At 42.4% G+C, this 12126-nt stretch overlaps 25 non-coding genes across 25 annotated transcripts; all 25 read left to right on the forward strand.

Annotated features, from left to right (window-relative positions):
* Positions 1 to 169: 169 nt before the first annotated feature.
* On the forward strand, positions 170 to 242 carry TRNAV-AAC (transfer RNA valine (anticodon AAC)). Its single transcript has one exon. It is a non-coding gene; the product is annotated as a tRNA-Val (tRNA).
* Positions 243 to 326: 84 nt separating this feature from the next.
* TRNAV-CAC (transfer RNA valine (anticodon CAC)) lies at positions 327 to 399 on the forward strand. The gene has a single exon. It is a non-coding gene; the product is annotated as a tRNA-Val (tRNA).
* A 655-nt stretch (positions 400 to 1054) lies between these two features.
* On the forward strand, positions 1055 to 1127 carry TRNAV-AAC (transfer RNA valine (anticodon AAC)). The gene has a single exon. It is a non-coding gene; the product is annotated as a tRNA-Val (tRNA).
* A 239-nt stretch (positions 1128 to 1366) lies between these two features.
* On the forward strand, positions 1367 to 1439 carry TRNAV-CAC (transfer RNA valine (anticodon CAC)). Its single transcript has one exon. It is a non-coding gene; the product is annotated as a tRNA-Val (tRNA).
* A 517-nt stretch (positions 1440 to 1956) lies between these two features.
* Positions 1957 to 2029, forward strand: TRNAV-CAC (transfer RNA valine (anticodon CAC)). Its single transcript has one exon. It is a non-coding gene; the product is annotated as a tRNA-Val (tRNA).
* A 517-nt stretch (positions 2030 to 2546) lies between these two features.
* TRNAV-AAC (transfer RNA valine (anticodon AAC)) lies at positions 2547 to 2619 on the forward strand. Its single transcript has one exon. It is a non-coding gene; the product is annotated as a tRNA-Val (tRNA).
* Positions 2620 to 2858: 239 nt separating this feature from the next.
* On the forward strand, positions 2859 to 2931 carry TRNAV-CAC (transfer RNA valine (anticodon CAC)). Its single transcript has one exon. It is a non-coding gene; the product is annotated as a tRNA-Val (tRNA).
* A 536-nt stretch (positions 2932 to 3467) lies between these two features.
* On the forward strand, positions 3468 to 3540 carry TRNAV-CAC (transfer RNA valine (anticodon CAC)). Its single transcript has one exon. It is a non-coding gene; the product is annotated as a tRNA-Val (tRNA).
* A 517-nt stretch (positions 3541 to 4057) lies between these two features.
* Positions 4058 to 4130, forward strand: TRNAV-AAC (transfer RNA valine (anticodon AAC)). Its single transcript has one exon. It is a non-coding gene; the product is annotated as a tRNA-Val (tRNA).
* Positions 4131 to 4195: 65 nt separating this feature from the next.
* On the forward strand, positions 4196 to 4268 carry TRNAV-AAC (transfer RNA valine (anticodon AAC)). The gene has a single exon. It is a non-coding gene; the product is annotated as a tRNA-Val (tRNA).
* Positions 4269 to 5355: 1087 nt separating this feature from the next.
* On the forward strand, positions 5356 to 5428 carry TRNAV-AAC (transfer RNA valine (anticodon AAC)). Its single transcript has one exon. It is a non-coding gene; the product is annotated as a tRNA-Val (tRNA).
* A 239-nt stretch (positions 5429 to 5667) lies between these two features.
* TRNAV-CAC (transfer RNA valine (anticodon CAC)) lies at positions 5668 to 5740 on the forward strand. Its single transcript has one exon. It is a non-coding gene; the product is annotated as a tRNA-Val (tRNA).
* A 536-nt stretch (positions 5741 to 6276) lies between these two features.
* TRNAV-CAC (transfer RNA valine (anticodon CAC)) lies at positions 6277 to 6349 on the forward strand. Its single transcript has one exon. It is a non-coding gene; the product is annotated as a tRNA-Val (tRNA).
* Positions 6350 to 6866: 517 nt separating this feature from the next.
* Positions 6867 to 6939, forward strand: TRNAV-AAC (transfer RNA valine (anticodon AAC)). Its single transcript has one exon. It is a non-coding gene; the product is annotated as a tRNA-Val (tRNA).
* A 65-nt stretch (positions 6940 to 7004) lies between these two features.
* TRNAV-AAC (transfer RNA valine (anticodon AAC)) lies at positions 7005 to 7077 on the forward strand. Its single transcript has one exon. It is a non-coding gene; the product is annotated as a tRNA-Val (tRNA).
* A 654-nt stretch (positions 7078 to 7731) lies between these two features.
* TRNAV-AAC (transfer RNA valine (anticodon AAC)) lies at positions 7732 to 7804 on the forward strand. The gene has a single exon. It is a non-coding gene; the product is annotated as a tRNA-Val (tRNA).
* Positions 7805 to 7888: 84 nt separating this feature from the next.
* On the forward strand, positions 7889 to 7961 carry TRNAV-CAC (transfer RNA valine (anticodon CAC)). Its single transcript has one exon. It is a non-coding gene; the product is annotated as a tRNA-Val (tRNA).
* A 517-nt stretch (positions 7962 to 8478) lies between these two features.
* On the forward strand, positions 8479 to 8551 carry TRNAV-AAC (transfer RNA valine (anticodon AAC)). Its single transcript has one exon. It is a non-coding gene; the product is annotated as a tRNA-Val (tRNA).
* A 258-nt stretch (positions 8552 to 8809) lies between these two features.
* TRNAV-CAC (transfer RNA valine (anticodon CAC)) lies at positions 8810 to 8882 on the forward strand. The gene has a single exon. It is a non-coding gene; the product is annotated as a tRNA-Val (tRNA).
* A 536-nt stretch (positions 8883 to 9418) lies between these two features.
* On the forward strand, positions 9419 to 9491 carry TRNAV-CAC (transfer RNA valine (anticodon CAC)). The gene has a single exon. It is a non-coding gene; the product is annotated as a tRNA-Val (tRNA).
* A 517-nt stretch (positions 9492 to 10008) lies between these two features.
* TRNAV-AAC (transfer RNA valine (anticodon AAC)) lies at positions 10009 to 10081 on the forward strand. Its single transcript has one exon. It is a non-coding gene; the product is annotated as a tRNA-Val (tRNA).
* A 65-nt stretch (positions 10082 to 10146) lies between these two features.
* Positions 10147 to 10219, forward strand: TRNAV-AAC (transfer RNA valine (anticodon AAC)). Its single transcript has one exon. It is a non-coding gene; the product is annotated as a tRNA-Val (tRNA).
* Positions 10220 to 10598: 379 nt separating this feature from the next.
* TRNAV-CAC (transfer RNA valine (anticodon CAC)) lies at positions 10599 to 10671 on the forward strand. The gene has a single exon. It is a non-coding gene; the product is annotated as a tRNA-Val (tRNA).
* A 103-nt stretch (positions 10672 to 10774) lies between these two features.
* On the forward strand, positions 10775 to 10847 carry TRNAV-CAC (transfer RNA valine (anticodon CAC)). Its single transcript has one exon. It is a non-coding gene; the product is annotated as a tRNA-Val (tRNA).
* Positions 10848 to 11501: 654 nt separating this feature from the next.
* TRNAV-AAC (transfer RNA valine (anticodon AAC)) lies at positions 11502 to 11574 on the forward strand. The gene has a single exon. It is a non-coding gene; the product is annotated as a tRNA-Val (tRNA).
* Positions 11575 to 12126: the final 552 nt, after the last annotated feature.

Genomic DNA, 12126 nt, shown 5'->3' on the forward strand with positions numbered 1-12126 from the left:
CGCTATTACTATGTATCTATGGTGTAGTGGTTATCAAGTCCGCGTAACTCGCGGAAGGTCCCAGGTTCGAGGCCTGGAAGATACGTGTTTTGACCATAATGATTGGGCATAATAATAAGCTACATCTCTTGAAAAACTCAGAATTACTACGTATCTATGGTGTAGTTACGTATCTATGGTGTAGTGGTTATCACGTCCGCCTAACACGCGGAAGGTCCCAGGTTCGAGACCTGGTAGATACATGTTTTGACCATAGTGATTGGGCATAAAAATAAGCTAGATCTCTTGAAAAACTCAGAATTACTACGTATCTATGGTGTAGTTACGTATCTATGATGTAGTGGTTATCACGTGCGCTTCACACGCGGAAGGTCCCAGGTTCGAGCCCTGGTAGATACAAGTTTTGACCATCGTGATTGGGCATAAAAATAAGCTAGATCTCTTGAAAAACCCAGAATTACTACGTATCTACGGTGTAGTTACGTATCGATGGTGTAGTGGTTATCACGTCCGCCTAACACGTGGAAGGTCCCAGGTTCGAGACCAGGTAAATACATGTTTTGACCATAGTGATTGGGCATAAAAATCATCTAGATCTCTTGAAAAACTCAGTGAGAGCACTTATATATGGTGTAGTGGTTATCACGTCCGCCTAACACGCGGAAGGTCCCAGGTTCGAGACCTGGTAAATACATGTTTTGACCATAGTGATTGGGCATAAAAATCAGCCAGATCTCTTGAAAAACTCAGTGAGAAAACTTATATATGGTGTAGTGGTTATCACGTCCGCCTAACACGCGGAAGGTCCGAAATTCGAGACCTGGAAGATAAATGTTTTTACCATCGTGATTGGACAATAAAATAAGCTAGATCTCATGGAAAACTCGCTATTACTATGTATCTATGGTGTAGTGGTTATCAAGTCCGCGTAACTCGCGGAAGGTCCCAGGTTCGAGGCCTGGAAGATACGTTTTTTGACCATAGTGATTGGGCATAATAATAAGCTACATCTCTTGAAAAAGTCAGAATTACTACGTATCTATGGTGTAGTTACGTATCTATGGTGTAGTGGTTATCACGTCCGCCTAACACGCGGAAGGTCCCAGGTTCGAGACCTGGTAGATACATGTTTTGACCATAGTGATTGGCCATAAAAATAAGCTAGGTCTCTTGAAAAACTCAGAATTACTACGTATCTGGTGTAGTGGTTATCACGTCCGCCTAACACGCGGAAGGTCCCAGGTTCGAGACCTGGTAGATACATGTTTTGACCATAGTGATTGGGCATAAAAATAAGCTAGATCTCCTTAAAAACTCAGAATTACTACGTATCTATGGTGTAGTTACGTATCTATGGTGTAGTTACGTATCTATGGTGTAGTGGTTATCACGTCCGCTTCACACGCGGAAGGTCCCAGGTTCGAGCCCTGGTAGATACAAGTTTTGACCATCGTGATTGGGCATAAAAATAAGCTAGATCTCTTCAAAAACCCAGAATTACTACGTATCTACGGTGTAGTTACGTATCGATGGTGTAGTGGTTATCACGTCCGCCTAACACGCGGAAGGTCCCAGGTTCGAGACCTGATAAAAACATGTTTTGACCATAGTGATTGGTCATAAAAATCAGCTAGATCTCTTGAAAAACTCAGTGAGAAAACTTATATATGGTGTAGTGGTTATCACGTCCGCCTAACACGCGGAAGGTCCGAAGTTCGAGACCTGGAAGATAAATGTTTTTACCATCGTGATTGGACAATAAAATAAGCTAGATCTCATGGAAAACTCGCTATTACTATGTATCTTTGGTGTAGTGGTTATCAAGTCCGCGTAACTCGCGGAAGGTCCCAGGTTCGAGGCCTGGAAGATACGTGTTTTGACCATAGTGATTGGGCATAATAATAATCTAGATCTCTTGAAAAACTCAGAATTACTACGTATCTATGGTGTAGTTACGTATCTATGGTGTAGTGGTTATCACGTCCGCTTCACACGCGGAAGGTCCTAGGTTCGAGCCCTGGTAGATACAAGTTTTGACCATCGTGATTGGGCATAAAAATAAGCTAGATCTCTTGAAAAACCCATAATTACTACGTATCTACGGTGTAGTTACGTATCGATGGTGTAGTGGTTATCACGTCCGCCTAACACGTGGAAGGTCCCAGGTTCGAGACCTGGTAAATACATGTTTTGACCATAGTGATTGGGCATAAAAATCAGCTAGATCTCTTGAAAAACTCAGTGAGAAAACTTATATATGGTGTAGTGGTTATCACGTCCGCCTAACACGCGGAAGGTTCGAAGTTCGAGACCTGGAAGATAAATGTTTTTACCATCGTGATTGGACAATAAAATAAGCTAGATCTCATGGAAAACTCGCTATTACTATGTATCTATGGTGTAGTGGTTATCAAGTCCGCGTAACTCGCGGAAGGTCCCAGGTTCGAGGCCTGGAAGATACGTTTTTTGACCATAGTGATTGGGCATAATAATAAGCTACATCTCTTGAAAAACTCAGAATTAATACGTATCTATGGTGTAGTTACGTATCTATGGTGTAGTGGTTATCACGTCCGCCTAACACGCGGAAGGTCCCAGGTTCGAGACCTGGTAGATACATGTTTTGACCATAGTGATTGGCCATAAAAATAAGCTAGGTCTCTTGAAAAACTCAGAATTACTACGTATCTGGTGTAGTGGTTATCACGTCCGCCTAACACGCGGAAGGTCCCAGGTTCGAGACCTGGTAGATACATGTTTTGACCATAGTGATTGGGCATAAAAATAAGCTAGATCTCCTTAAAAACTCAGAATTACTACGTATCTATGGTGTAGTTACGTATCTATGGTGTAGTTACGTATCTATGGTGTAGTGGTTATCACGTCCGCTTCACACGCGGAAGGTCCCAGGTTCGAGCCCTGGTAGATACAAGTTTTGACCATCGTGATTGGGCATAAAAATAAGCTAGATCTCTTCAAAAACCCAGAATTACTACGTATCTACGGTGTAGTTACGTATCGATGGTGTAGTGGTTATCACGTCCGCCTAACACGCGGAAGGTCCCAGGTTCGAGACCTGATAAAAACATGTTTTGACCATAGTGATTGGTCATAAAAATCAGCTAGATCTCTTGAAAAACTCAGTGAGAAAACTTATATATGGTGTAGTGGTTATCACGTCCGCCTAACACGCGGAAGGTCCGATGTTCGAGACCTGGAAGATAAATGTTTTTACCATCGTGATTGGACAATAAAATAAGCTAGATCTCATGGAAAACTCGCTATTACTATGTATCTTTGGTGTAGTGGTTATCAAGTCCGCGTAACTCGCGGAAGGTCCCAGGTTCGAGGCCTGGAAGATACGTGTTTTGACCATAGTGATTGGGCATAATAATAATCTAGATCTCTTGAAAAACTCAGAATTACTACGTATCTATGGTGTAGTTACGTATCTATGGTGTAGTTACGTATCTATGGTGTAGTGGTTATCACGTCCGCTTCACACGCGGAAGGTTCCAGGTTCGAGCCCTGGTAGATACAAGTTTTGACCATCGTGATTGGGCATAAAAATAAGCTAGATCTCTTGAAAAACCCAGAATTACTACGTATCTACGGTGTAGTTACGTATCGATGGTGTAGTGGTTATCACGTCCGCCTAACACGTGGAAGGTCCCAGGTTCGAGACCTGGTAAATACATGTTTTGACCATAGTGATTGGGCATAAAAATCAGCTAGATCTCTTGAAAAACTCAGTGAGAAAACTTATATATGGTGTAGTGGTTATCACGTCCGCCTAACACGCGGAAGGTTCGAAGTTCGAGACCTGGAAGATAAATGTTTTTACCATCGTGATTGGACAATAAAATAAGCTAGATCTCATGGAAAACTCGCTATTACTATGTATCTATGGTGTAGTGGTTATCAAGTCCGCGTAACTCGCGGAAGGTCCCAGGTTCGAGGCCTGGAAGATACGTGTTTTGACCATAGTGATTGGGCATAATAATAAGCTACATCTCTTGAAAAACTCAGAATTACTACGTATCTATGGTGTAGTTACGTATCTATGGTGTAGTGGTTATCACGTCCGCCTAACACGCGGAAGGTCCCAGGTTCGAGACCTGGTAGATACATGTTTTGACCATAGTGATTGGCCATAAAAATAAGCTAGGTCTCTTGAAAAACTCAGAATTACTACGTATCTATGGTGTAGTGGTTATCACGTCCGCCTAACACGCGGAAGGTCCCAGGTTCGAGACCTGGTAGATACATGTTTTGACCATAGTGATTGGGCATAAAAACAAGCTAGATCTCTTGAAAAACCCAGAATTACTACGTATCTACGGTGTAGTTACGTATCGATGGTGTAGTGGTTATCACGTCCGCCTAACACGTGGAAGGTCCCAGGTTCGAGACCTGGTAAATACATGTTTTGACCATAGTGATTGGGCATAAAAATCATCTAGATCTCTTGAAAAACTCAGTGAGAGCACTTATATATGGTGTAGTGGTTATCACGTCCGCCTAACACGCGGAAGGTCCCAGGTTCGAGACCTGGTAAATACATGTTTTGACCATAGTGATTGGGCATAAAAATCAGCTAGATGTCTTGAAAAACTCAGTGAGAAAACTTATATATGGTGTAGTGGTTATCACGTCCGCCTAACACGCGGAAGGTCCGAAGTTCGAGACCTGGAAGATAAATGTTTTTACCATCGTGATTGGACAATAAATAAGCTAGATCTCATGGAAAACTCGCTATTACTATGTATCTATGGTGTAGTGGTTATCAAGTCCGCGTAACTCGCGGAAGGTCCCAGGTTCGAGGCCTGGAAGATACGTGTTTTGACCATAATGATTGGGCATAATAATAAGCTACATCTCTTGAAAAACTCAGAATTACTACGTATCTGTGGTGTAGTTACGTATCTATGGTGTAGTGGTTATCACGTCCGCCTAACACGCGGAAGGTCCCAGGTTCAAGACCTGGTAAATACATGTTTTGACCATAGTGATTGGGCATAAAAATCAGCTAGATCTCTTGAAAAACTCAGTGAGAAAACTTATATATGGTGTAGTGGTTATCACGTCCGCCTAACACGCGGAAGGTTCGAAGTTCGAGACCTGGAAGATAAATGTTTTTACCATCGTGATTGGACAATAAAATAAGCTAGATCTCATGGAAAACTCGCTATTACTATGTATCTATGGTGTAGTGGTTATCAAGTCCGCGTAACTCGCGGAAGGTCCCAGGTTCGAGGCCTGGAAGATACGTTTTTTGACCATAGTGATTGGGCATAATAATAAGCTACATCTCTTGAAAAACTCAGAATTAATACGTATCTATGGTGTAGTTACGTATCTATGGTGTAGTGGTTATCACGTCCGCCTAACACGCGGAAGGTCCCAGGTTCGAGACCTGGTAGATACATGTTTTGACCATAGTGATTGGCCATAAAAATAAGCTAGGTCTCTTGAAAAACTCAGAATTACTACGTATCTGGTGTAGTGGTTATCACGTCCGCCTAACACGCGGAAGGTCCCAGGTTCGAGACCTGGTAGATACATGTTTTGACCATAGTGATTGGGCATAAAAATAAGCTAGATCTCCTTAAAAACTCAGAATTACTACGTATCTATGGTGTAGTTACGTATCTATGGTGTAGTTACGTATCTATGGTGTAGTGGTTATCACGTCCGCTTCACACGCGGAAGGTCCCAGGTTCGAGCCCTGGTAGATACAAGTTTTGACCATCGTGATTGGGCATAAAAATAAGCTAGATCTCTTCAAAAACCCAGAATTACTACGTATCTACGGTGTAGTTACGTATCGATGGTGTAGTGGTTATCACGTCCGCCTAACACGCGGAAGGTCCCAGGTTCGAGACCTGATAAAAACATGTTTTGACCATAGTGATTGGTCATAAAAATCAGCTAGATCTCTTGAAAAACTCAGTGAGAAAACTTATATATGGTGTAGTGGTTATCACGTCCGCCTAACACGCGGAAGGTCCGATGTTCGAGACCTGGAAGATAAATGTTTTTACCATCGTGATTGGACAATAAAATAAGCTAGATCTCATGGAAAACTCGCTATTACTATGTATCTTTGGTGTAGTGGTTATCAAGTCCGCGTAACTCGCGGAAGGTCCCAGGTTCGAGGCCTGGAAGATACGTGTTTTGACCATAGTGATTGGGCATAATAATAATCTAGATCTCTTGAAAAACTCAGAATTACTACGTATCTATGGTGTAGTTACGTATCTATGGTGTAGTTACGTATCTATGGTGTAGTGGTTATCACGTCCGCTTCACACGCGGAAGGTTCCAGGTTCGAGCCCTGGTAGATACAAGTTTTGACCATCGTGATTGGGCATAAAAATAAGCTAGATCTCTTGAAAAACCCAGAATTACTACGTATCTACGGTGTAGTTACGTATCGATGGTGTAGTGGTTATCACGTCCGCCTAACACGTGGAAGGTCCCAGGTTCGAGACCTGGTAAATACATGTTTTGACCATAGTGATTGGGCATAAAAATCAGCTAGATCTCTTGAAAAACTCAGTGAGAAAACTTATATATGGTGTAGTGGTTATCACGTCCGCCTAACACGCGGAAGGTTCGAAGTTCGAGACCTGGAAGATAAATGTTTTTACCATCGTGATTGGACATTAAAATAAGCTAGATCTCATGGAAAACTCGCTATTACTATGTATCTATGGTGTAGTGGTTATCAAGTCCGCGTAACTCGCGGAAGGTCCCAGGTTCGAGGCCTGGAAGATACGTGTTTTGACCATAGTGATTGGGCATAATAATAAGCTACATCTCTTGAAAAACTCAGAATTACTACGTATCTATGGTGTAGTTACGTATCTATGGTGTAGTGGTTATCACGTCCGCCTAACACGCGGAAGGTCCCAGGTTCGAGACCTGGTAGATACATGTTTTGACCATAGTGATTGGCCATAAAAATAAGCTAGGTCTCTTGAAAAACTCAGAATTACTACGTATCTATGGTGTAGTGGTTATCACGTCCGCCTAACACGCGGAAGGTCCCAGGTTCGAGACCTGGTAGATACATGTTTTGACCATAGTGATTGGGCATAAAAACAAGCTAGATCTCTTGAAAAACCCAGAATTACTACGTATCTACGGTGTAGTTACGTATCGATGGTGTAGTGGTTATCACGTCCGCCTAACACGTGGAAGGTCCCAGGTTCGAGACCTGGTAAATACATGTTTTGACCATAGTGATTGGGCATAAAAATCATCTAGATCTCTTGAAAAACTCAGTGAGAGCACTTATATATGGTGTAGTGGTTATCACGTCCGCCTAACACGCGGAAGGTCCCAGGTTCGACACCTGGTAAATACATGTTTTGACCATAGTGATTGGGCATAAAAATCAGCTAGATGTCTTGAAAAACTCAGTGAGAAAACTTATATATGGTGTAGTGGTTATCACGTCCGCCTAACACGCGGAAGGTCCGAAGTTCGAGACCTGGAAGATAAATGTTTTTACCATCGTGATTGGACAATAAATAAGCTAGATCTCATGGAAAACTCGCTATTACTATGTATCTATGGTGTAGTGGTTATCAAGTCCGCGTAACTCGCGGAAGGTCCCAGGTTCGAGGCCTGGAAGATACGTGTTTTGACCATAATGATTGGGCATAATAATAAGCTACATCTCTTGAAAAACTCAGAATTACTACGTATCTGTGGTGTAGTTACGTATCTATGGTGTAGTGGTTATCACGTCCGCCTAACACGCGGAAGGTCCCAGGTTCAAGACCTGGTAGATACATGTTTTGACCATAGTGATTGGGCATAAAAATAAGCTAGATCTCTTGAAAAACTCAGAATTACTACGTATCTATGGTGTAGTTACGTATCTATGATGTAGTGGTTATCACGTGCGCTTCACACGCGGAAGGTCCCAGGTTCGAGCCCTGGTAGATACAAGTTTTGACCATCGTGATTGGGCATAAAAATAAGCTAGATCTCTTGAAAAACCCAGAATTACTACGTATCTACGGTGTAGTTACGTATCGATGGTGTAGTGGTTATCACGTCCGCCTAACACGTGGAAGGTCCCAGGTTCGAGACCAGGTAAATACATGTTTTGACCATAGTGATTGGGCATAAAAATCATCTAGATCTCTTGAAAAACTCAGTGAGAGCACTTATATATGGTGTAGTGGTTATCACGTCCGCCTAACACGCGGAAGGTCCCAGGTTCGAGACCTGGTAAATACATGTTTTGACCATAGTGATTGGGCATAAAAATCAGCCAGATCTCTTGAAAAACTCAGTGAGAAAACTTATATATGGTGTAGTGGTTATCAAGTCCGCGTAACTCGCGGAAGGTCCCAGGTTCGAGGCCTGGAAGATACGTTTTTTGACCATAGTGATTGGGCATAATAATAAGCTACATCTCTTGAAAAACTCAGAATTACTACGTATCTATGGTGTAGTTACGTATCTATGGTGTAGTGGTTTTCACGTCCGCCTAACACGCGGAAGGTCCCAGGTTCGAGACCTGGTAGATACATGTTTTGACCATAGTGATTGGCCATAAAAATAAGCTAGGTCTCTTGAAAAACTCAGAATTACTACGTATCTGGTGTAGTGGTTATCACGTCCGCCTAACACGCGGAAGGTCCCAGGTTCGAGACCTGGTAGATACATGTTTTGACCATAGTGATTGGGCATAAAAATAAGCTAGATCTCCTTAAAAACTCAGAATTACTATGTATCTATGGTGTAGTTACGTATCTATGGTGTAGTTACGTATCTATGGTGTAGTTACGTATCTATGGTGTAGTGGTTATCACGTCCGCTTCACACGCGGAAGGTCCCAGGTTCGAGCCCTGGTAGATACAAGTTTTGACCATCGTGATTGGGCATAAAAATAAGCTAGATCTCTTCAAAAACCCAGAATTACTACGTATCTACGGTGTAGTTACGTATCGATGGTGTAGTGGTTATCACGTCCGCCTAACACGCGGAAGGTCCCAGGTTCGAGACCTGATAAAAACATGTTTTGACCATAGTGATTGGTCATAAAAATCAGCTAGATCTCTTGAAAAACTCAGTGAGAAAACTTATATATGGTGTAGTGGTTATCACGTCCGCCTAACACGCGGAAGGTCCGAAGTTCGAGACCTGGAAGATAAATGTTTTTACCATCGTGATTGGACAATAAAATAAGCTAGATCTCATGGAAAACTCGCTATTACTATGTATCTTTGGTGTAGTGGTTATCAAGTCCGCGTAACTCGCGGAAGGTCCCAGGTTCGAGGCCTGGAAGATACGTGTTTTGACCATAGTGATTGGGCATAATAATAATCTAGATCTCTTGAAAAACTCAGAATTACTACGTATCTATGGTGTAGTTACGTATCTATGGTGTAGTTACGTATCTATGGTGTAGTGGTTATCACGTCCGCTTCACACGCGGAAGGTCCCAGGTTCGAGCCCTGGTAGATACAAGTTTTGACCATCGTGATTGGGCATAAAAATAAGCTAGATCTCTTGAAAAACCCAGAATTACTACGTATCTACGGTGTAGTTACGTATCGATGGTGTAGTGGTTATCACGTCCGCCTAACACGTGGAAGGTCCCAGGTTCGAGACCTGGTAAATACATGTTTTGACCATAGTGATTGGGCATAAAAATCAGCTAGATCTCTTGAAAAACTCAGTGAGAAAACTTATATATGGTGTAGTGGTTATCACGTCCGCCTAACACGCGGAAGGTTCGAAGTTCGAGACCTGGAAGATAAATGTTTTTACCATCGTGATTGGACAATAAAATAAGCTAGATCTCATGGAAAACTCGCTATTACTATGTATCTATGGTGTAGTGGTTATCAAGTCCGCGTAACTCGCGGAAGGTCCCAGGTTCGAGGCCTGGAAGATACGTGTTTTGACCATAGTGATTGGGCATAATAATAAGCTACATCTCTTGAAAAACTCAGAATTACTACGTATCTATGGTGTAGTTACGTATCTATGGTGTAGTGGTTATCACGTCCGCCTAACACGCGGAAGGTCCCAGGTTCGAGACCTGGTAGATACATGTTTTGACCATAGTGATTGGCCATAAAAATAAGCTAGGTCTCTTGAAAAACTCAGAATTACTACGTATCTATGGTGTAGTGGTTATCACGTCCGCCTAACACGCGGAAGGTCCCAGGTTCGAGACCTGGTAGATACATGTTTTGACCATAGTGATTGGGCATAAAAATAAGCTAGATCTCTTGAAAAACCCAGAATTACTACGTATCTACGGTGTAGTTACGTATCGATGGTGTAGTGGTTATCACGTCCGCCTAACACGTGGAAGGTCCCAGGTTCGAGACCTCGTAAATACATGTTTTGACCATAGTGATTGGGCATAAAAATCATCTAGATCTCTTGAAAAACTCAGTGAGAGCACTTATATATGGTGTAGTGGTTATCAAGTCCGCGTAACTCGCGGAAGGTCCCAGGTTCGAGGCCTGGAAGATACGTGTTTTGACCATAGTGATTGGGCATAATAATAATCTAGATCTCTTGAAAAACTCAGAATTACTACGTATCTATGGTGTAGTTACGTATCTATGGTGTAGTGGTTATCACGTCCGCTTCACACGCGGAAGGTCCCAGGTTCGAGCCCTGGTAGATACAAGTTTTGACCATCGTGACTGGGCATAAAAATAAGCTAGATCTCTTGAAAAACTCAGAATTACTACGTATCTATGGTGTAGTTACGTATCTATGGTGTAGTTACGTATCTATGGTGTAGTGGTTATCACGTCCGCTTCACACGCGGAAGGTCCCAGGTTCGAGCCCTGGTAGATACAAGTTTTGACCATCGTGATTGGGCATAAAAATAAGCTAGATCTCTTGAAAAACCCAGAATTACTACGTATCTACGGTGTAGTTACGTATCGATGGTGTAGTGGTTATCACGTCCGCCTAACACGTGGAAGGTCCCAGGTTCGAGACCTGGTAAATACATGTTTTGACCATAGTGATTGGGCATAAAAATCATCTAGATCTCTTGAAAAACTCAGTGAGAGCACTTATATATGGTGTAGTGGTTATCACGTCCGCCTAACACGCGGAAGGTCCCAGGTTCGAGACCTGGTAAATACATGTTTTGACCATAGTGATTGGGCATAAAAATCAGCTAGATGTCTTGAAAAACTCAGTGAGAAAACTTATATATGGTGTAGTGGTTATCACGTCCGCCTAACACGCGGAAGGTCCGAAGTTCGAGACCTGGAAGATAAATGTTTTTACCATCGTGATTGGACAATAAATAAGCTAGATCTCATGGAAAACTCGCTATTACTATGTATCTATGGTGTAGTGGTTATCAAGTCCGCGTAACTCGCGGAAGGTCCCAGGTTCGAGGCCTGGAAGATACGTGTTTTGACCATAATGATTGGGCATAATAATAAGCTACATCTCTTGAAAAACTCAGAATTACTACGTATCTATGGTGTAGTTACGTATCTATGGTGTAGTGGTTATCACGTCCGCCTAACACGCGGAAGGTCCCAGGTTCGAGACCTGGTAGATACATGTTTTGACCATAGTGATTGGGCATAAAAATAAGCTAGATCTCTTGAAAAACTCAGAATTACTACGTATCTATGGTGTAGTTACGTATCTATGATGTAGTGGTTATCACGTGCGCTTCACACCCGGAAGGTCCCAGGTTCGAGCCCTGGTAGATACAAGTTTTGACCATCGTGATTGGGCATAAAAATAAGCTAGATCTCTTGAAAAACCCAGAATTACTACGTATCTACGGTGTAGTTACGTATCGATGGTGTAGTGGTTATCACGTCCGCCTAACACGTGGAAGGTCCCAGGTTCGAGACCTGGTAAATACATGTTTTGACCATAGTGATTGGGCATAAAAATCAGCTAAATCTCTTGAAAAACTCAGTGAGAAAACTTATATATGGTGTAGTGGTTATCACGTCCGCCTAACACGCGGAAGGTTCGAAGTTCGAGACCTGGAAGATAAATGTTTTTACCATCGTGATTGGACAATAAAATCAGCTAGATCTCATGGAAAACTCGCTATTACTATGTATCTATGGTGTAGTGGTTATCAAGTCCGCGTAA

The sequence above is a fragment of the Phalangium opilio genome, unplaced genomic scaffold, assembly GCF_054372755.1.
Source record: "Phalangium opilio isolate 3A_F unplaced genomic scaffold, DU_Popi_V2 ptg000077l_1, whole genome shotgun sequence".
NCBI classification, from domain to species: domain Eukaryota; kingdom Metazoa; phylum Arthropoda; class Arachnida; order Opiliones; family Phalangiidae; genus Phalangium; species Phalangium opilio.